The 23,290-nt window shown below is 35.7% G+C and overlaps 1 long non-coding RNA gene across 3 annotated transcripts; it reads right to left on the bottom strand.

Annotated features, from left to right (window-relative positions):
• Window positions 1–1,191: 1,191 nt before the first annotated feature.
• On the bottom strand, window positions 1,192–22,997 carry LOC120258112. Of its 3 annotated transcripts, none has more exons than XR_005535955.1 (8): window positions 22,882–22,997; window positions 22,714–22,759; window positions 22,397–22,615; window positions 13,465–13,559; window positions 2,550–2,730; window positions 2,413–2,477; window positions 1,490–1,571; window positions 1,192–1,393 (listed from the first exon to the last, which is right to left on the bottom strand). It is a non-coding gene; the product is annotated as an uncharacterized LOC120258112 (long non-coding RNA). The 3 variants fall into 3 exon arrangements; XR_005535954.1 differs by having other exon boundaries at window positions 2,425–2,477; XR_005535953.1 differs by lacking the exon at window positions 2,413–2,477.
• Between the last annotated feature and the right edge of the window lie 293 nt (window positions 22,998–23,290).

Raw genomic sequence — 23,290 nt, 5'->3', positions numbered from 1 at the left:
TGTAAATTTTGTAAAAAAAAAAAAAAATCTTTGTATATTGTTTTTTATGCTTCTTTATTTTCATTTTTTTTAATTTTTAATTCTTATTTTGTATATTATATTGCAGACATACCCAAATTTGAAAGAGCGCAACAAGTTTATAGAATTATATTCCAAGTGTAACCAAATTCTGTTTAGTGATTGTTTGTTGTTCAGATATTTATTACTCTGCGGCATCCAATAATTGCATACCTACAGACAACTGCAATTAACAATAGTTAATGCAAGATTACAACAATGCCAAATAATATATATATATATATATATATATCCAACTAAAACTTCTTCAGGACATTACTTGTAATTATCAATGGCCACATTGTACTTCTGCAATATTCTTCAATGGCCTGGTATTTGTCTACCCTAAAAAACAGTGCACCTGGGCAGACATTTTATGAAGCCACAACCACTCATGTCTTGCTTTAAATGCATAAAAATTATAAATTCCAAATTCTCTCCAAATGAGAGATTGGACTGTTGGCTGTAAGAACAAATTCAAATTTTGCATTTCACTTGCATAAATGCATTAAATTTTTTTTTTACAGTGCTTACATCTCTTTATGATTTGCTTATGAAAAGAAAAATATTCATGCACAGCAGACAATATCTGCTGATATGAATAGAAAGAGTAAAAGATATATAAACACTATTTATTGTTCTCAGAAACTTCCACATGAGACAAATGCTGACTGCTTAGATTTATGATCATTTTGACCATGTATTTATGCAACATAAAACAAAAGCAGAAACACAATTGCAAAGATAACATGTATAGTTCACCATGCATAGTTTTTAAGAATGAATACAAGCAAATAGAAGATGACAGGATTTGAAAGTCACATGTTCATCAATTTACATCATTCACATAAGACTGCTATAAATCCTTTTCATGTACTCAAATGCTATTACTGTAATAGAAGAGAATATTTCCATCAATCATTTTAAAGAACAATTGGACAGAGCATTGAAAGTGAATCAAAGCAAGAAACTATCTGGTAAACGTAGAAAGATAATAACTAGAGATATGACCATTGTATTAGCTGTTTCTATGAAGCATATTTAGTAATGTGCAAGTCCAATGCCTTTTTGGTCTCTATAACTTGAGCATAAGAAATACATGCAAAACATGGAAAATGCATTCTTCAGAGCATATGAGAAAGAAAAGGTGTTATTAACTTTGGATGGACTAATTGACTGAGTCAACAATAAAGTTTGGGTAGATATTACCACACTCATAAAGCATCAAAATATTACTTGTTTCTGTATACCTTAATCTGTACTAAATAATTGTCTGTCCAAAATGCTGCTGAATGCTGATGATAGTGCCTTGACAATTTAGTCATAAGTACACATTCTGCAGTTCAGTATTACAAAAGATTAGATTATACAATTGGCCTCTAAGCTAAGCAGCTTTGGAAAAGCTAAGAAAAGAGGAACAATAAATACGTACTTTTCTTTAAATTCAAGGACGAAAATAACCCATCTAAATAACCCATCTTTTAAGGTGCATAGTTTGAAGGACCAACCTCGTACTTCAACATTCAAAAACAAAGAAAATAGTTAATAAAGTTCAAGATAAGAAGCCCGCCACAAAAATATACATGATATTTAATTTGAAAAAAAAAAAAGTCTAGACAATAAGATAAACTGAGAGATTGAATATGTACGTAGTAAAACTTTACTAGCCTAGTATTGAAAAAAGCATCAAAGATTAGAGGCCTGCCACCAGAAAGTACTCAAAGATATAAAAAGATTGAGATGTTTTTTCACTATCGCTACAAAATATCTAACATCTAATGATAGGATTATGACGGAGATATTATATAAAGAAAGGGGGGAAAAGGTCATTTAATGCAGTTTAACCCAAGTGAAAGCATTTAAAGTTACTTAAAGAGGAAGGATAAAATTAAAGAAGAGATTATGGGGCACTTCAGCATGTTTGAGGGTAGGAAGTAATTTTGCTATTGTTGGTAAGTAAAGGCTCCAAAAGGAAAACTAAGTGTAAGCAAGATTAATATCCAAATTAGTATCCAAATGGCGTCTAAGACATACAGAAACTACTGTACTTGCATACTATCAAGATTAGTATCCAAACAGATGCCTGCCACCAAAATATAAACCAAGATGCAATAAGAATAAACCTAGACAAGATCTAAATGACATTGCCGATGAATTATGAGATAAAGTCTGACATATAGAAACTACTGTACTCGCATAACATCAGGATTATAGCCTTCAAATTTGTGCTTAAAAAATAAGGAACAAAAATATTAATATCAAAGAGTAGGTTTTGCTATCAAAATATAAGTAGGAACCACAAAAAACAGATTATGATTTGAAATAGACAGCGACATGATCATATTAGCATAGTACCAAGATTTGTACCAAAAATCAGGGGCTGCCAAAAAAGTATACAACAACATCCAATAGAAACAAGCCTAGACAGAAGAAATAAATTCAAGTAAGATTATGAAATGAAGCATAAAGTAAAAAATAAATTTTCAGAGTACCTTGATCAGTTTTACAGGGCTGTTAAGATCACATTTAGGTAAAGCCAGAGATGCAGTAGTTTGACAAAGCTTTAACTGGTGGATACCAGCACACTGCCATGGATCCATGACCAACCTTAACATGATAGCAATCATCGTCATCCAATACCGGTGTTGATCACCTAAACCTCTAAAACTATCACTGCTCAAACCAAAATCAAAAGAATACAATTGTGTAAATTTCTAACTGAATAGCTAAAATTTCAAGGGAAATTATAGGTTGCACAAATAGATAAAAGGAGGATGATGATGTGAGTTTTAATCCATAATAGATTCTCTGTTTTGTGGAGCTTTATATTCCGAATTATGGGCCTATGAATGGATGCCGGCTGGAAAGTGTTTCCTCAAAGCACGCCACTATTTGTGTGCAAAGTTGAAGCTCCGTACAGTAGGTAAGATATGTTTTTAATCATTGAATCTTTGATCAGATGCTAGTTGTCTTTTGTACTGTTTCTGAGTCTAGTTATTAATTTCTAGAATAACAGTTGTTTTGTATCTATGTAATATATACTTGAAGTTGTTCTCTTTTAGAGTGGTTGGAAGTGTTGGGCATGTTCATTTGGGGGAAAGTGATCTGAAGTGGGGAAATACGGGAAGTGCTACTTCTCTGAAATGGGAGGAAGTGATATCACTTCTAGCACTTCTGGTGTTCATTTGTCAAAAAGTGAGAATATAAATAGAAAATTTAGGTGTTATATGAAGTTCTATGAGTTCAAAAAAAACTTTGAAAGTGAGAGGAAGTAAGTTTTTATAGATTGACTCACTTCCCTCCACTTCAGTAAAAAAACTGCCGAAGTGAGTTTATTTCAAAATTCACTTCAGGACAAATGAACACATGAAGTGGGGGAAGTCAACCCACTTCCCCCATTTCCCCCAAATGAACAGGCCTAGTAAAAGCTATCTTCTTATTGTGTTCTCTGTCTGTGAGGTTGCTAATTTCGGCAAAGAAGGTTGATGTGATCCACGAGGTCAAGGCTGTTGCTGCGGACAAAGCCAAGGCAATTCAACCAAGCTCAAAACTTACATCTGGTATCAGAGCTATCAGGTGCATGGCAAGGTATCTTTGGCCTGAAGACATGGTGATCACCACACAACAGGCAGCAAAGTTTGGAATGGTACCGCTGCACTATCCAATGCTCACACCCACAAATTACTCCACCTGGGCGATCAAGATGGAGGCTAATATGGACGCTCGGGGAGTGTGGGAAGTGATTAAGCTGGCTGCCGGAGTGGTGATGGATGTAAGAAAAGACAAGATGGCTCGTGCTTGCATTTTCCAAGCGGTGGCGGAGGATATCTTGTTGCTGATTACCAAGAAGAAATCCGCAAAGGAGGCGTGGGAAAGCATTAAAACCCAGTTCCTTGGTGTGGATAGGGTGAAGAAGGCAAGGGTTCAAACACTCAAAAGTGAGTTTGAAACCCTGAGAATGAAGGAGACTGACTCTATAGATGAGTTCGCCGGAAGAATCAGCGGCTTGGCAAATAAGTTCAGTGAACTTGGAGCAACTATGGATGATGCCACACTTACGAAGAAGCTATTTGGCTCAACCCCAAATAGATTCCTGTAGGTTATCGCATCTCTCGAGCAACTCTTTGATTTGGATGCTATGCCATTGGTCGACTAAAAGCTTACGAGGAGCACATACAGAAGGAAGACAATCAAGAAGATCAGCTATTGCTAACTCATGAAGAGTGGAGTGCGCGCGCAAAAAAGGATGGTGAGGAGAAGTAGAAACATAACAATGGAAGTCAAGAGAGGTGGAGCTCGGGAAGAGGACGTAGCAGAGGTCGTGGACGAGGTAGAAGGGGTCACGGTATTCCTAGCATGTCGCACCAAGAAGGAAGCAACAGCGGAAATAGAGACAAGAGGCACATTAAATGTTTCAATCGTGATAAACTAGGGCATTATGCCTCTGAATGCTGGAGTGAGAGACGAGAAGAGAAGGCCAACCTCGTCCATGATGAAAAACTAGCTCTCAGGTTGACCATATCACAGGAGGAGACACTGAGGAGGAAGAAAAAGCAAGATGTTGTGATGTTAAATGATGAAGAACTGATCCCTGAACTACACAATGCCGAAAAGGAACAACTCCACACTGATATATGGTATTTAGACAATAGAGTCAGTAACCATAAGACAGGTCATCATGCAAAGTTCCAAAGGTTGGATGAAAGCATCACAGGTGCGCTTAAATTTGGAGATGGCTCCATCGTAGAAATAATGGGAAAGGGCTCCATCTTGCTTCAGTGCAAGAACAGTCATCATCGGGTTCTCCCTGAAGAGTATTATATACCAAGACTTCGCAGCAATATTATAAGTCTCGATCAAATGACGGAGGACGGCAATGAAGTTGAAATAGTCGGTGAGTTTCTGAAAGCCTATGATGGAAATGGGACACTACTGATGTCAGTGAGACGCTCGTCGATTAGACTTTACAAGATCCAACAAGAAGCATGTAAACCAACTTGTCTCATGGCAAGCTTTGACAATCCGGCATGGCTCTGGCATGCTAGACTCGAGCATATAAATTTCCATGCCTTGAAGCTGATGGGTGAGAAGCAAATGGCCCTCAGACTCCCGGTGATCACACACCCGAATAAGGTATGTGAAGGTTGCCTCGTCGCCAAACAAGCAAAAAGTCCGTTCCCGGCCCAGGAAAATTTCAGAACAAAGGAACCATTGGAGCTACTTCATGTAGACATGTGCGGACCTGTAATACCATGCACCGTGGCAGGTAACAAATATTTCTTCCTAATTGTAGATGATTGTACTCATTGGATGTGGTATATTTCGTGAGAACTAAAAGCCAAGTGTGCTCTGAATTTAAAAAATTTAAAAACCTAGCAAAGAACTCGATGGGGCATCGGATAAGAATAGTAAGGTCGGACCGTGGTGGGGAATTTCTATCGAACGAGTTTACAGAATTGTGTGATGAATGGGGCATCAAGCGACACTTCACCGTGCCGTATACACCTCAGCAGAACGGCGTAGTGGAGAAGAGGAATCGTACTGTCATGGATACCGCGAGATCTCTTCTCAAGAGCAAGTATGTGCCCGGGAAGTTCCGGGGAGAAGCTGTGAGGCATGCTGTGAAACTGTTAAATTACTTGCCGACGAAAGCATTGGGAGACTGCAAGCCATTTGAAGAAACCTCACTTGGCTCATTTGAGAGTGTTTGGTTGTATGGCGCACGCCAAGGTGAAGGAGCTACACCTTAAGAAGCTCGATGACCGTAGTTAATCCATGGTGTATCTCAGCCTGAAAGAAGGGAGCAAAGCACATAGCCTATATGATCCACACTGCAGCAAACTACATGTAAGGATGTGGTATTCCAAGAAAATATGGAGTGGGAGTAGAGTAAAAGCAATGAAGTGAATACCTGTAACTATCCGGAAATCATAGTATCAACAACAGCAGGAGAGGCTGAGATCTCAGGACGCACTGCGAATACAGTGGCGGAAAGTATAATGGACACGATGGAAACTACAATAACTCTAGTGCTTGGAGCATCCGAAGCAACTAGAGGTGCTGGGGAAAAACTCCCGCTGCAAGAAGGGGCAATTTCAAGTACCTAAAACACATCTCTCGCTGGAAGGACTATGTCTTTTGGGCCAGAGACAGCAACCACACCAGACACAGACGGAAGATCAGATAGATAGACGATATATATACAGAAACCGAAGGAGAACAAATTTTTTAAGATCTCTTATTATTGGGGACTAAAGAGCCTACCTCTTATTGTGATGCAACGGGTGAAGCCATATGGGAGCAGGCCATGAAGAGAGGTGGAAACCATTGAAGAAAATGATACTTGGACCCTAATTGAATTACCACCGAGACATAAACCCATTAGACTGAAATGGATTTACAAAGTTAAAAGAGACTCAGAGGGCAACATATTACAGCATAAGGCAAGGTTGGTGGCAAAGGGGTATGTTCAACGGCAAGGAGTGGATTTTGATGAAGTTTTTACACCAGTCGCAAGACTTGATACTATACGTGTGATACTAGTTATTGTAGCCAACCAGGGTTAGGAAGTCCACCACATGGACTTGAAATCGGCCTTTCTGGATGGGGTTCTAACACAGGAGGTGTATGTTACTCAACCGGAGGGGTTCGTGGTGCCAAGCAAAGAACATATGGTGTACAAGTTGACAAAGGCACTGTATGGACTCCGTTAAGCCCAAGAGCGTGGAATTCACATTTGGTTAATCATCTAAAAAAACTCAAATTTGTGAAATGCACACAGGAGCAAGCTTTATACACTAGACAAGAAGGAGTTGCGGTTATAGTCGGAGTTCACGTAAATGATCTGGTCATCACGGGGAGAAGTAGAGAGTAAACTTTAAGGTACAGATGATGGATGAGTTCAAAATGAGTGATTTGGGATCTCGGTCATACTATTTGGGCATCGAGGTTGAGCAGAAGGAGAAGCAAATCACGCTCAGACAATCAGTCTACGCCAACAAGGTCTTGCAACAGTTCAAAATGAATGATTGTAATGCATCAAAACTTCCCATGGAGCATAGACTAAAATTACATAAGGATGGAGAAGGTGAACCAGTAGATGTTAAAGAATACTGACGCGTTATTAGTTGTCTCAGGTATCTCTTGCACACGCGGCCAGATTTATATTCTGGGTTATGGGGCCTATGAAGGGATGCCAGCTGGAAAGTGTTTCCTCAAAGCACGCCACTGTTTGCGAGCAAAGTTGAAGCTCCGTACAGTGGGCAAGATATGTTTTTAATCACTGAATCTTTAATAAGATGCTAGTTGTCTTTTATACTGTTTCTGAGTCTAGTTATTAATTCCTAGAATAGCAGTTGTTTTATATCTATGTAATATATACTTGTAGCTGTTCTCTTTTGGAGTGGTTGGAAATGTTAGTAAAAGCTATCTTCTTGCTATGTTCTCTGTCTGTGAGGTTGCTAATTTCTACAGACAAGGTTGCTGTGATCCAGGAGGTCAAGGCAGTTGCTGCAGACGAAGCCAAGGCAATTCAGCCAAGCTCAAAACTTACAGATGGTAATGATGAAGTTTTATTAGTTTTCTCCACTATCTTTCCTCATACATTCATCCACTAAAAATCATCCCTTTATGTAGCACTTAATATATATGACACATGCTTAATACAAAAGTCAAAACCTAAAACTCCGTAAGTATTAAAGTTAGTGCTAGTTACATTAATGCATGAAACAAAAGTCTAAGCACACATATTAGCTTGCTAACAAATGCTTCATAAGCCCAATATTCAAGCCATTAATTTTGTAGTAAAATAAAGCAAAAATACGACATGGGAAAGAAAGTACTAAATTCCTCACTTCATATGAATTGATACTATGCAGTATTGTATAGTAACTTAGAAGACAAAACATAAATAACTAAATCACTTCTAAACCTTTAAACTTTTTATCCAAATGCCTCCATTTAAAGAATTGATTCTATACCTCCATTTAGGGGATTCCAAACCAATCTTCCTAACTTAGCCTATGTTAGCTAGGAATAGCTGACAATTTTGGTATATGGAGTACATTTTTAAGGACAAGGGAAAGTGTGATGTACATATCTAGGAACTTTGCCATTACCACTATAATTTTACTATCATGTGGCATGGTGAATAAATGTGGACAAGAGACTTTTACCCCGCCATATACTAATTTATTGGCTTTGATACCACAAGAAAGAGGGACAAGGGCTTTCTACAAATAAGTGGTTGTGAGAGTTATTAGAATAGACCAAGTGAAGCTAGGAAAAAAGGTTAGACATGGAGATGAGAAGAAAATAGAGAGATGATGAGCAAGACACAAAGCAATTATTCCAAGCTAATACTTTTTCATTCATGCCCAAATGGTTACAAGGCTTAACCTTATATCGAAGGAGAGATTACTATTCTAAAACCGTGGATACCCATGGTTTTATGAAACCACTTGATGTGACAAGTCATGCCACATCATCTTACCTAGAGCAGGTTTTGACTAATTACATCATTTGTGAATATTTTACAAAGACTTAATAATAACCCTAATAACCCTACCATGACAGTAGCATTTGACTAAAAAGACACCATAACCATAATATTAATAAATCACCAAGATGTCAAGATGTGATTTCAAGCATGGATGTGCTTGAGAGGTGCCTGATTGTTGAATAGAGACGATCATGGATGATGCATATTGATGTGGATGAAAATGTAGCATGGAAGAGAAACGTATGATAGAGCTAGTTAATGAAAATAGACGTCACTTGAATTTCGAAACTACTATGAAGAGTTGGGCATCAGGAGTTAGTTAACGGTACCCTACACGCCTCAACAAAACGGCGTGGTGGAAAGGAAGAACAGAGAACGGTGATGGAGATGACTCGAAGTCTGCTTAAGGTGGAGATAGCTACCCCAGTTTATTTGATTAATAAATTACTAACTCAGGCAATTCAGAACAGAATGCCATATGAAGTGTGGCATGGGGTGAAGCCATCCGTAGGTCATCTCACAATGTTTAGAAGCATCGTATTTGCCCTAATTCTCGCACAGAAGCATTTGAAGTTGAATGAGAAGTTTGAGAAGTGTATACTGTTGGGTTATTGCTCTGAGACAAAGGCATACAAGCTCTACAATCCAGCTACATGCAATGTAGTTGTATGTCTAAACCCTAGCTTTTTAAGCTTGTTTGCTTGACAACGTAAGCCTCATTAAGAATTTAGTTAACAAAATATTAATATTAAGTGGATGTGAGTAAAAACCATTTTTAATGTCAAAACCCTGAGACAAAGGCATACAAGCCCTACAATCCAGCTACATGCAATGTGGTTGTATGTAGAAATGTGTTTCATTAGAGTAAGTGCTGGGATTGGGCTGATGCTGGAAAAAAGGAAACGGTTATTACAGTTGAGGAGTTAATGGGCATTGCAAACGAGGGTTCTCTCACCACCGGTAACTCAACACCTAATGTTGTTGCAGAGTTGAGTGAATCAACAGGAGATGCATGTTGTTCAAACCCTAATGAAATAGAAGAAATATCAAGGCGTAGAGTAGCACCCACGGATGGATCTTCTCCCATGAAGATAAAATCACTTATTGATATCTATAATTCATGCACATTCGCACTGAATGTTACTTAACCCGTTTTGTTTTAGTGAAGCAGTTAGGTGCAAAGAATCCATAACTGCAGAGATGTTAGCAATTTAGAGCAATAATACATGGGAATTAACCGAATTACCGTCAGATAAAAGAGCAGCGGGTATCAAATGGATTTATAAGACTAAATACAGAGTCGATGGTTAGATCCAAAGACATAAAGCTAGATTGGTCTCCCGAGGGTAAACACAGCAATACGGAGTATACTATAAAGAAGTGTTTTCACAGATGGCACGGATGAAATGGTGAGAATTCTCCTTGCTCTCGCGGCACGAACTACCTGGCAAGTGTATCACTTTGATGTAAGATCAGCATCTAAATGGGGAGATAATGGAAGAGGTTTTCATTGAACAACCAAAGGGATACATTGTAAAAAGGAATGAGAACATGGTATACAAGTTGAGGAAGACCTTGTATGGGGTAAAAGCAGGCCCCAAGAGCCCGGTACAACAAGATAGACATGCATTTTAAACAGCTTGGATATACAAGAAGTGAGAATAAACACACCATGTACAAGAAGACTCAAGGTAGGAAGATTTTCCTGTTGAGTATCTATGTAGATGATATAATATATACTAGTTCGTCATTGAAAATGATCAAAGAATTCAAGGTAGACATGACAAACACTTTTGATATGTCTGATCTGAGCCTGATGAACTATTTTTGGGGACTTGAAGTGAAGCAAATGATAGGTGGAACGTTCATCACTCAGAGGAAGTATGTGAGTGATTTCCTAACTCAGCTAGGTATGGCGAATTACAATCCTGAAGGAACACCAATTGGTGTGAATGAGAAGCATTTGTTTGAGGAGAATCCAGAGAAGGCAGATGCAAGAACGTTTAGTTGTTCAATTAGAAAATTGCTATACATAACACACACTAGCCCCGATGTTTGTTTTGCAGTGAACTTGTTAAGATTTCTATCTAATCCAAGCAAACAACACTAGAGGTATAAATGAGTCAAGCTACTCGTGAGTTACTCGAGATCGGCTCGGTCTGTGCTCAAATTCGATTCGACTTTTCACAAGCCGAGGCGAGCTCGACCTGCTGTTTTGACAAACCGAGCTCGAGCCCAAAAATACTAAACTCGTGAGGCTCGCGAGCCTAAACGAGCTTTTATACATAAAATATTAAATTATTTATATATAAATTACAAAAATACATAAGTATATAAACAATATATTAAATTACTTATATTATTCTAATCTATTCAACAAATCAACCCTAACCCTAATTGAAATTCCTCCCAACTCCCAAGTCCTGGCCTCCCACGCCATAACTCCCACCCAGTAGACTAGTCCCGTCACGTTGTCATCCCAATCTTAGATCTCTGTCATTTGCGCCGACCTCGTCTCCGCCACCCTTGACCGTCTTGACATCCCTCGCCGTGAGTCCGTGACACTCCTCTCCATCTCGCCGTTCGTGTCAAACTCCCCACCGCCTCTACTCTCTCGCCGCTGCCGGCATTGATCCGTCCCTCCAGAAATCTACATGCCGACTCTGCATGCTTCTGGAAACTCTCAGGTGATCTACACGCCGACTTTATCATCCCTTCCTTTGCCTCTTCCCTACGACTGCGTCGCCACCCTAAACTTCATCTCCTTTCTCGCCGGCCAGTTATTATGCTATCTTCAAGAAGTTGTGGAAAATTGATAACACTTTGGAATTAGATGCCAACAAAGTTAATGGGATTGGGGACCAAGCTGTATCTCTTATTGCAGTGTTCACAACATGTTTTACGACACAGATTATGTGTCTAGATGTATCAATTAGTGCGGAGGTTATCTTGTTTTAATTGTTCAAAGTTCAATTTTGATGCATCTATCAATACTAACATAGTGATTGGTCTGTTAGTGTGTGTATGTATAATTATGTATGTATCTCTTTGTTCAGGTGCTTGTTTGATGAAATTCTTTGCTTTTTTGTGTCAAAAAATATTAAACTATACTTAAGCCGTTTCAGAATTTGTGTTAGTTAAATGATCAATTAAATACATCTTTTAGGTTCTAGTATGTGGGGATCAAGTAATCAACGTGGTAATCTTACTGTCTTTCCCTTATCAGAAGATCTAGTGGTTCCAAATTCTGTCGAAGTTACTCTAGAACCAATCCGATCTTGCTCATCATGTAAAATGATAAAATTCTATGCCTTCACAAGCTTAACTTTTTAAGTACTATCAATATAAATCTCTCCATTAGCATTTGTTATGAACCTTAATATGATGTTTTTCAGGGTCTTAAGGAAAAAAGAAACCCTTGGCATTGGATTCCAAAGTCTAGACTGATGCTTTGTAAGAGACGGGTCTTTTTGATGTAATGCATATCCTATCACATGCTCAATATTCGTGTGTCCTAACTTCATGTGTTATACTCCTTTTGCCCTGCCTGTTGCGTGATCAAGCTATTGTGTTGTTTATAAGGGAATGGAGTTGACAGAGATGGAAATTTTATTTACAGATTGAATCAAATCTCATTTTGTTTGCTCGAAATTTTTTAATCTTGATATCGATGGTGCATATATACAATTAATCTGGTGCTTATTCAGTTTGTTGATTCTACTTGGCTGTTGAGGTATCTTGCTTGACAAGTTAGTGCATTTATACAACTAATCTGCTTATTCAGTTTGTTTGATTGATTGTTGAGTGAAAGGTTAATCAAGCTTAAACAAGCTGAGCTTGAGCTACTTGAGCTTTTCAATGAGCCAAGCTCGAGCACAAAAAGGCTCGAATGAGCTTGAGCCGGAGCTTTTCAGCGAGCCAAGCTCGAGCACAAAAAACATGGCTCGAATGAGCTTGAGCCAAACTCGAGCCTTCGAATAATATACTCAAGCCGAGCTCGAGCCTGGTGATACTCAGCTCGACTCGTTTACACCCCTAAAAAACACATATGTGCAGCCAAGCGCATAATGAGATAATTGGCAGGCACTACTAAATATGGGTTATGGTTTTCACAAAATTCAAATAGAGTTCTGGAGGGATTTACAAATAGTGTTTGGGGTGGTTCTATGAGTGATTGGAGAAGCACCTCTGGGATGGTGTTTCTACTTGGGTCTAGTGCAATTGTGTGGGGATCCAAGAAGGACGACATTGTGGTACTATCAACCACTGAGGCTGAGTACATTGTCGCTACTTATGTTGCTTGCTAGTCAGTGTGGCTCAGTAGAATGCTAACGAACTCTGAAGTGAAGATTTCCCATCCAACCATAGTGTGGTGTGATAATCAATCCACCTTATCAATTGCTAAGCATCCAACACTCCACGGCAGATCCAAACACATAGATATAAGATACCATTTTATCAGAGAACTGACAGCAGATGGTGTAATTACTCTCCAACATTATGATACCAAAAGTCAGTTCGCGGACATCTTCACTAAGCCCTTACCTATGGAGAAGCATACAACAACCAGAGCACAGCTGGGTGTCTGCAAACTTCAATCAAGGGAGGGTATGTCAAGACGTGAATGAAGCATGGATGTACTTAAGAGGTGGCAACTTGTTAAATGGAGAGGCTCGTGGATGATGCATGGTGCAGTAAATGTACGCAGCATGGAAGAGAAAGACGTATGAAGATAGAGCTAGTTAATGGTCTGAACATGGAGATCTATATTAGTATGGAGTCAGTTAATGTTAGTTACTTGTGTGTTGCTTTATGTGTGTACGTGTCATGATGGCACTCGTTGGTTTTATTTTTGAATGTAAGTTACTAATATGTGTTGTGTAGAATAAATAAAAGCAGAAAGAGACCTTATGAGTGGCTCTGTGTATGTGAGTGAGTTGAATCCTTGCTTCCAAGTAGAGCTGATTCTCCAATGATCAGAGTGCAGAGAAACACTTTGAAACTTCCCAACACAAGAAACATACATCAATCAGTAGTTGAATCGCGAGAATCTGGATAATCTGCATAGTCTACATCTACAAATCATTTGACATTAAGCCAAGTTATGAAAAAAATAGAGATCTTGGTGTTGGTATCGTACCAAACATGATATTGTAATGCAACAGTGTAGCAACAGTGTGTTTTTGCCATTGTAGCAATTCTTCGGAAGGATTTATTTTGCCATGGAGTTGAAATTAAAGCTGTTAAAGCTTGTTTAAATGGTTCTACTATTATTATTGATCTTATATGATAACCAATTTTCTTGAAGGAAAAAATGTGTTGAAGTATGCAGATAGATCTTTAGTTATGCTTATCTTTGCTAAGAAGCAAGACAGTTATGCAAAAGCTTTATCCAATCACGAAAAATGCCTATGTGAATGGCATATCACTAACATGAAAATCATCACATGGATTAACAATGTTGCTACTCGGGGTATTGTTTTCAATTCTCAAGCAACCTACCTTATTTGTTCTTTACACCTTTTGACGCTTCAAGACTAAAAAAATTATGCAGGTAAAGATACATTATTTGTGTTTAATAAAGATGCACTAGTACATCAAAAAATTTCATTAACATTTTTTGTTCCTTTGACCATTTTATTTTATAATTTGTCTATTCTCTATTTTCATTTGTAAAAGAAGGAAGTCTGCAAATCTGACGACAAACAAACATTCTTTGCTAGCAACCCCTTTCTATACACCTATAACAACATTGTTGTTTTTTAGCAGGTAGTTTTGTTTAGTTTGGATGTAATGGTTTACTTTATATTAGATTTGAATGCAGATTGATATAAAAATTTAGAGAATTGAAATTTTTTTTTAATTTTATAATTTACAATTTTCATTTCTCTTTATAGGAAAAAATCCCATAAGCTCCTTAATTTTATTTTTTGGATTATATCTCATTATTTATGTGATCATTGATCATATTAACTATTCAAATTAAAAATTCAATAGTTGAATTTGAATTTTATCTAGGGTATATATGCAACTTTATGCTTGCAAGGGCATTATATGAAAGGGTATAATAATAATTCTACATAAAAAAAAATGTTTTTAATCTATCCATAGTGTTAACTACAACCGCAAACAACTGAAAAGCCAAGAAGCTTAACATATAACTTGAATTTCCCAAAGGACATACCGTAATTTCTTATTTCTTTTCTAGCGTAAACTTTCAAATTTCCCTACCTTCAAAGTTCTCATCCGCAAATTTAAGGTTCTGAATAGGGGAGTACTATGAATCTCAGCACTGAATCAATTTAAGTCAGGTAATTGCATTTAGAGTTAACACACATAGGACAATAGCTTCACTAATTGAAGGTTATGATCATCTCTAAAGAGGCAGTGCTCAGACATAAGTATACAGTTCCCAAAATTAAAATTTATTCCTTATTCCAACACTTCACTATTCTCTGGTGCAATTTCCCACGTTGATCTAGGATTTGATGCACAAATTGTTTGATTTTTTTCTGTTTTTTCCTACCAACTAATCAATTTTATCCTAAATAACTGCCACATACATTTACATAAACAGATTTTCATTTGCTCATGTTATCTCATTTATAATTCACGCATTTTTTGCAAATGTAGATAAGTACTTTTATTGATTCTAAGGAATTTTGCATATATTATCGGTGCAATACCATATATGATCCCTCTATTGTACTCAATGTGCCCCTTTAGTCCCTCAATTTAATTTGCCCCCATGAGGTCCCTGTATTATTGAAACAGGTAAATTCAGTCCACCTCTTGACGGCAATTTGGTTTTCCTTCCACCCCTAATGACATGGCTTTTTTAAAGATTAAGAAAAATAAATTAGTGGTGATCATTGCAATGTGGAGAAGACATAGCTTGTTTATATAAGGGAGAATACAAGTGATTCCATGCTTCTACTTCTCTTCCCTTTTTCTTTTTATTCTTCTTCCCTTTTCTTCATATCCACCGCATTGCCACCACCAAAATCCAAAAAATTCCAACAAGCTCAAACCATGGAGGAGAATATTATTATTCATGGTGGCGTTGATGTTCAAAAAGGAAAGGAAAATCATTCATTAGATTTAAGCCTTTCATTGTTGAGCTCTACTACAAGTATTAAGTTTGTTTGAGCATCGACATAGACCAAAAACTGTCTTCTCATGCAACATCTGTTATCACCAATTCTACAGTTCATGAGCTCTTGGAGGACACCAAAATACACATAAGAGAGAACACACACTTGCTAAATGTATCAACCGGGCTCATGATCTCTTAACATATGATGATGAGTCATATTCCATTCAAAGCCATAGAACAAGGTATAGTGGTAGTAGTATTTCCAGGGTTCTTGGAATTCATGCTCACTCAATGATACATAAGCCTTATAGTGGTACTGATTTGTTTCATCGATGACACAGTTGGATAGTTATTGCTAGGCCAGAAATTGGCAGAAAACATTTGAATCTTGAATCAATATCTTTAAGATGGCAATAGTTAGGTTTGATCAACCGATGGGTGCCAGAATTTAGCGTGGTCTGGTGGTGGTGATGGAGCATCATAAAACAGTACATCCATGCGATGTGGACAAGAAAACTAAACTAGCCTTTAATCTGACAATGTTCACCTTGAATCACAATGAGCCCATTGATCAAACGGTTGAGATTTGCATGTGACATGCATCCTCCACCATGGCATTCCTCGCAAGCTATACCAACTCCGCCAACCTGTTCCTCATCGCCACCACCTCCTCACCAGAGCCCCTCAACCTCTTCACTATCATTGCCGCTGTCACCGTCAGCACTACCATCTTCTCTTCCTCCTTGACGCTCTTAAACCCTTTCCACGCCAGAACCACACCTTCATCACCTCTTAATTTATTTTTTTTCTAAAAATATTTTATTAATTATATTTTTATTTTTAAAAAACCATGTCAGCAAGAATGGATGGAAAACCAAATGGTCTGAATTTTTCCCATTTCAATAATGTAGAGATCTCAAGAAGGTAAATTAAAATAAAGAGACTAAAGAGACACATTAAGAATAATAAAAGAACCAAATAAGATATTACACCTATGTTATCTCTTTATATTAAAAATTCTCTTATTTATAGAATTATGGAAGCCTAGAATGGTGCAGTTTTTGAGTGTTTGAATTCACATTTCATTGTCAAAATATGGGTAGACCAACCGATTTGGGTTTAAGAGAGGTTATGGGCAAATGGGCAATTCTGGCCTAGGACTTTTATTTTATTCTTGCCTTTAATAAGGAAACTATAATGATTATTGTACGATCTGGTTTTTGGGATCAAGATTAGTGAATTATTTATCAAGAGCCATTGACACAAACAGTGGCCTAGAATCAATATGGCTTAAATGGACAAGTATAGTTTTGGCAGCCTTCACATAATGATGTGTTAAAAAAATTTGCTGGTAGACACTTTGTGTGCATCTATATAAGAGAAATCACATATATTTTTTACACAGAGAAAGGCACAACAAGAAATAGTTATAGACCATGACACTCATGACCATGTCAAGCCATTACGTAACCCTAAAACCCAAATACATTCAACAAAAATATGTGGTAAGGCATGACATATAAATTCAATTATAAACATATACACCAGATGTTAATGGCTGGAATAACCAAGGTAGTCAAATCGAGATTCGAATCGTGAATCGAAATTCTAAATTTGTGAATCGAGTATCGTGAATCGAATCGAATCGTAAGATTTGGTTCAACATTTCAAAGTCATATATATATATATATATATAACATGATTATATAAAAAATAAAAAAATAAAAATTCTAAGTCATGAATTAAATATAAACTAGTTTGGAAGACATTTTCTTAGTTTGAGATCCTAAGACATTTTCAAGTATTAAGCAAACCTATATATATTTAAAAAAAACATTAGTTATTTCAAAAATAGTTCAAATTTAAAAATTAATGGAATAATCATAAAAAGATTAAATTATGTTAAAGATTAGTTTTTAAATTAAAAAGATTTCTTTCCATAACAAGAGTTTTAAGATAACAAATTAATTTGATATTAAAATTTTAAAAAAAAGCATTATCTTTTAATTAATCTTTGAATTTGTTTTTGGATAACAAATTTAAAGATTAATTAAATAATCATTAATTTTAAAAACTTTTATAATAATTAAAATAGTTGATCGCATACTAGGATGTTGGAAAAAAACAACAAAATTTCTTCTTCCTCTTAAGTTTCTTACTCTTTTTATTCTTCCTTTTCCTTTGATTTTTTTAATTCAAACTTGTATTAACTAGGAATCGTTGATCTTCTCGATTCATATCGATTCGACCGATTCGAGATAGATTCAAACGATTCATTCACGATTCTAGATCAATTTCGATTCTTTTATAAGATTCGAACCGTTACGGATGAAAAACGATATGAATCGTAAGATTCGTATCGAGAACCGTACGATTCTAACTACACTGGGAATAACTAATATGACTAAATTAGCACTATTGACAGACAACAATCATAACATTTTGCGATCAAAAAAATCATACAGGTTTTTCATGATGGAATTAGTCATAGCCCTCACCCCATACTTGCAGGCACTAGTATTGAAGTTAAACTAATGGACTCTAATTTAATGAAGTTGGTCTTCTAAAATTCAATTTCATCACCCCTACCATCATCCATGTTCGTCCAATTTATCAAGTTAGAAGAAACCAACATCACCAACTTTGCCATTACTGCCAAGAAGCTCTGAGATTGGCCGCCCAATTTCCAAGACTACAATCCATGTTACTTTTCAATACAAAAGAATCCTCTAGAGATAAGGCTCTAGTACGGAAGTAGGTATGGCATCCATATGGTCATTCTGACAGTTTGTAGGCCTCTTTGAGATACTTTTCAAAATGTAAGTATTAAGAACATTTCACCACAACCACCCATAAAAAAACTTTTTTGACTTTAAATGACCAACCACCCATAAAAACATAAAAACATATACTTCTTTCCTAATTTAAAAACAAAATTTCAGTCCCTATATATAAACATAAAAACATATACTTCTTTCCTAATTTAAGAATTTCTTCATCTTCTTCACTTAACCACCCATGCAAAAACTTTTTTTGACTTTAATTAATGACCGAAGTATTCTTCATAAAAATGCAGCATTAACCTTTGTCTCCATATATATAACTTAGAATGATAACTTTTTCCAAGCGTTCATAAATATTCAAATCTATATGGCCAACAAAACTTCAGTCTGTACCCATTTGAAGCACTTCTACATACAACGCATCGAAATGCACATAAGAAAACCATACATGCTTAATTTACTCATAAAAGCACTTATAACTTACGTATCCATGCAGATATATAACTCATGTAGAAGCACTTATTTAATATATATATGTATATATAGCATTTTCAAAAACCATAAGTTCTAACTAGCTTTCCGTTAATATTATAACAAGATTTTAGCCTTCTTCAACCAATAATTTATAAAGATTGACGCTAATTTCTTTTAACTTTAATCAATGAAAGAAATGCTTTGGTTTCAAGCAACATAATCCTAGTCTCGAAGATGGTTAATATCAACACATCCCAGTCCTAGAATCAATGCAAACATCCTCCACTTTGCACTTTATACTATTTAATAACACAATGCCGAAAAATATAGTATGTGACAGGAAAAACCCAACAACACATTCTGACAAACCAAAACACTTATCGTTCATAGTCCTTGTGAAAAAAGAGAACATAATGTAAGCCAAAATGCTTGCTAGTCTTAGAAAGGATCATCTCTAAATACAAGAAATCCGGGTACCAGAGATGAATATATGGCTTTCAGAAGTTAATAAAGCACAGCATACAAGCTTCAGAAATTTGGACTAATTATTTATCATTAATTGTCTGAGAATTACACTAATTCCAATTCCAAAAATAGTTATTTTCAAGACGAGTCAAGATTAAATTACTATAGATATTCTTTAGTTCATGTTAATCACTCACATGCAAACTTCAATACCAATTCATTCCTTTTCAATTCCCTTGCACAATGTCAGAGCATGGTAAATCCATAATCTAATAATTGGTTAATAAAATTCTAGCCTTAATCATTAAGCAAGTTTATCTTCAACAAATTCTCAATAAGGAATCTTGTAAATCAAAGAAACATGGTCCTTCCACTGCTATATCTATGAATAAATATTCAATGGTCATAAAACAATAAATATTCATGAAATATTAAAAATATATATATATGTATTTAAATCCAACAATCATGCTAACAATACTCTACATTGGCACACTGAATGAATGTTAGCAATAATGTCTTCTTTGTCATTGCTATCCATGCAGTAGAAATCTATGTGGTTACTCATCCACCTTCAAGTATAACCATTCAAATTAACATGAGATAAGAAATTCATATCTTATCTTCTTTGTCATTGCTATCCATGCAGTAGAAATCTATGTGGTTACTCATCCACCTTCAAGTATAACCATTCAAATTAACAAGAGATAAGAAATTCATATCTTATCTTCTGTCATTGCTATCCATGCAGTAGAAATCTGTGTGGTTACTCATCCACCTTCAAGTATAACTATTCAAATTAACAAGAGTTAAGAAATTCATATCTGGCATAAACCTATTTCTTAACTCTGATCTTATCTTTCAAACCCAAGGCCACCAACTGCTCTTTGTGTGGCCCATAATCAAGCACTTCAGCATCAAATAATTTTCAACTAGAGGTATTGAACAAAAATTTCATGCACGGAAACCTATATGTGACAAAAATTCAGTGTCTGATCATAAAAGTTGCTAGGCGTTAGCTGCCAAAGATACATAATGTCAATATCATTATCTAATATCTATGAAGGACACATTAAACTTAGTAAAAAGACAACATGAATAAGATAAAATTTAATTGTTTTGACAAAAGTTAAAGATACAAGCACTTACAAAATCACAAATTACTTATACTAGTCATTTTAATTTGAGAAACAAAATGCTAATCTACAGTGATTCTAAAGCCATCAGTCAACATGCGCAAACACATACACTCATCAATACACAAACAAAGATTGAACCTAGTCATTTGTCAAGCAAACACAATATTGACAAGACAAACTAGATCATGAATTAACATCATTAGAGGGTAGACACAAGATTCCCCATTAGAAGCTCAATACTATCAAAATCTCATATCACGAATGACAAATGAGCAAATCCATTATGGTTGAGATGCAAAACGAAAATATATAAATCATTAGCAAGAAAGGCAATCAGAGGAATTATATACTAATGAATATAAAAGGACAATCTACAAAAGTTCAATTAGAGCATCAACAAGATACAGAAGTAAGAACACAAAAGAAAGCACATTTCATTGATTGCAAATGAGCAAATCCATCAATATTGAGACACAAAATGCAAATACATAAAGCATTAGCCAGAAAATGAAATCAGAGACAATATATACTTGGTAATATCAAAATCCAATCTACAAAAGTCATGATAGGGCAGCAATATGATATGGAAAAAAGAACAAATTAAAAGCAGCTTTCATGGATTGCAAATGAGCAAATAAATTAACATTGAAATACGTACAGAATGGGAAGCCTGAAAATGAAATCAGAGGCAAAATATAATGCCAATATCAAAAGGCAATCTTCACAAGGCCAGTTAAGGCACCAATATGGTATGGAAGCAAGAACACAAAAGCAAGCACATTTCATGGATTACAAATGGGCAAATCTATTAATATTGCGACACATAATTCAAATATTTCGAAGCACTAAACAAAAACACAACCAGATTGATGCCATATTTACTACTATAAAATACAGCAAACTAAGCACTAGTGTAGTTAGAATCGTACGGTTCTCGATACGAATCTTACGATTCATATCGTTTTTCATTTCGAATCTTATAAAAGAATCGAAATTGATCTAGAATCGTGAATGAATCGTTTGAATCTGTCTCGAATCGGTCGAATCGATATAAATCGAGAAGATCAACGATTCCTAGTTAATACAAGTTTTGAATTAAAAAAAAAAGAAAATCAAAGGAAAAGGAAGAATAAAAAGAGTAAGAAACATATGAGGAAGGAGAAATTTTGTTGTTTTATTCCAACATCCTCAACAAAGGCATTTTATACCATATCTTCATCTTTCTTGACATTCTTCTCTTTTTCTTTTAAATTCTTTATTATAATGTATGCGATCAACTATTTTAATTATTATAAAAGTTTTTTAAATTAGTGATTATTTAATTAATCTTTAAATTTGTTATCCAAAAACAAATTCAAAGATTAATTAAAAGATAATGTTTTTTTTTTAATTTTAATATCAAATTAATTTGTTATCTTAAAACTCTTGTTATGGACAGAAATCTTTATAATTTAAAAACTAATCTTTAACATAATTTAATCTTTTTGTGATTATTCTATTAATTTCTAAATCTGAACTATTTTTGAAATAACTAATGTTTTTTTTTAAATATATATAGGTTTGCTTAATACTTGAAAATGTCTTCTAAGCTCAAAACAGGATCTCAAACTAAGAAAATGTCTTCCAAACTAGTTTATATTTAATTCATGACTTAGAATTTTTATTTTTTTATTTTTTATATAATCATGTTATATATATATGACTTTGAAATGTTGAACCGAATCTTACGATACGATTCGATTCACGATACTCGATTCACAAATTTAGAATTTCGATTCACGATTCGAATCTTGATTTGACTACCTTGCTAAGCACATAAAAAAATAAAAAAAAAATAAAAAAAATAAAAATAAAAAATAAAAAAAGAAGGAAGCATAGTCACCTTGAGTTAATTAAAATGGGCATTCAAGCAATGCCGCCAGTCCATTGGTTCACAAGAAAAGACATCAAAACGAAAATTTCGCCGGGCAGCACTAGTGACAACGAGAAGGAGCACGCCAGTACACACAGTCATGGCCACTCATCACATGAATGCCGACCAGCGTGCTCTCTCTCGTTGTCAAACAACTCCCGAGCGAATCTCCAACAACACCACCATCACCTGCAAAAGCAACTCCAAAACAACAACCATCTCTGACAAACATCCATACAAGACAAATCCCGAGAATTCACAACAAAAAAAAAAAAACACATATATACCTCCAGAGCTTCAGATCCAAGACGATGGATCACTCAAAACCCTAGCCTGCAAAACCACAAAAACATTGAAAAAAATCATCAAAAAATGCAGGAAAAAAACCCATAAAAACAAATCAAAATCAACAACGAAGAAATCAACAACAAACACAGAGGAGATGAAGCGCAAACCGGAGAATCAAGACGATTTTAGAAGCAAAAATGATCCAAAACGACGAGAGCGGCGCTTCCCTTCCGAGATCCGATCACAAACCCTTCGATAAATTAAATAAATAAATAAATAAAATTTGAGATAAACTCGTAAATTTCTGACAAGATTAATTTGTACCTCTGATTTTGAGAATCTGTTATTACCACGCCATAGATTTTTAAAAATGATCATTTTCATCTCTACCTAAGAGTATTTGTATCTCTCTAGATGTTGGGGTAGAGATTGAGAAAGGATGGGGTGTGAATATCAAAGGGACGAACATGTGGACCGTCCTCTGCCCAACAAAGATGGGAGCGTACACTGTGTAGTCGGGGTATTGTTGATACGATTGTACGGAAATGCCCCTGAATATTGAATGAAATACCGGAA

The sequence above is a fragment of the Dioscorea cayenensis genome, chromosome 4 (genome assembly GCF_009730915.1).
Source record: "Dioscorea cayenensis subsp. rotundata cultivar TDr96_F1 chromosome 4, TDr96_F1_v2_PseudoChromosome.rev07_lg8_w22 25.fasta, whole genome shotgun sequence".
Taxonomy (NCBI): domain Eukaryota; kingdom Viridiplantae; phylum Streptophyta; class Magnoliopsida; order Dioscoreales; family Dioscoreaceae; genus Dioscorea; species Dioscorea cayenensis.
The sequence above is the reverse complement of the archived record's forward strand: the minus strand, read 5'-3'. Positions and strand labels throughout refer to the sequence as shown.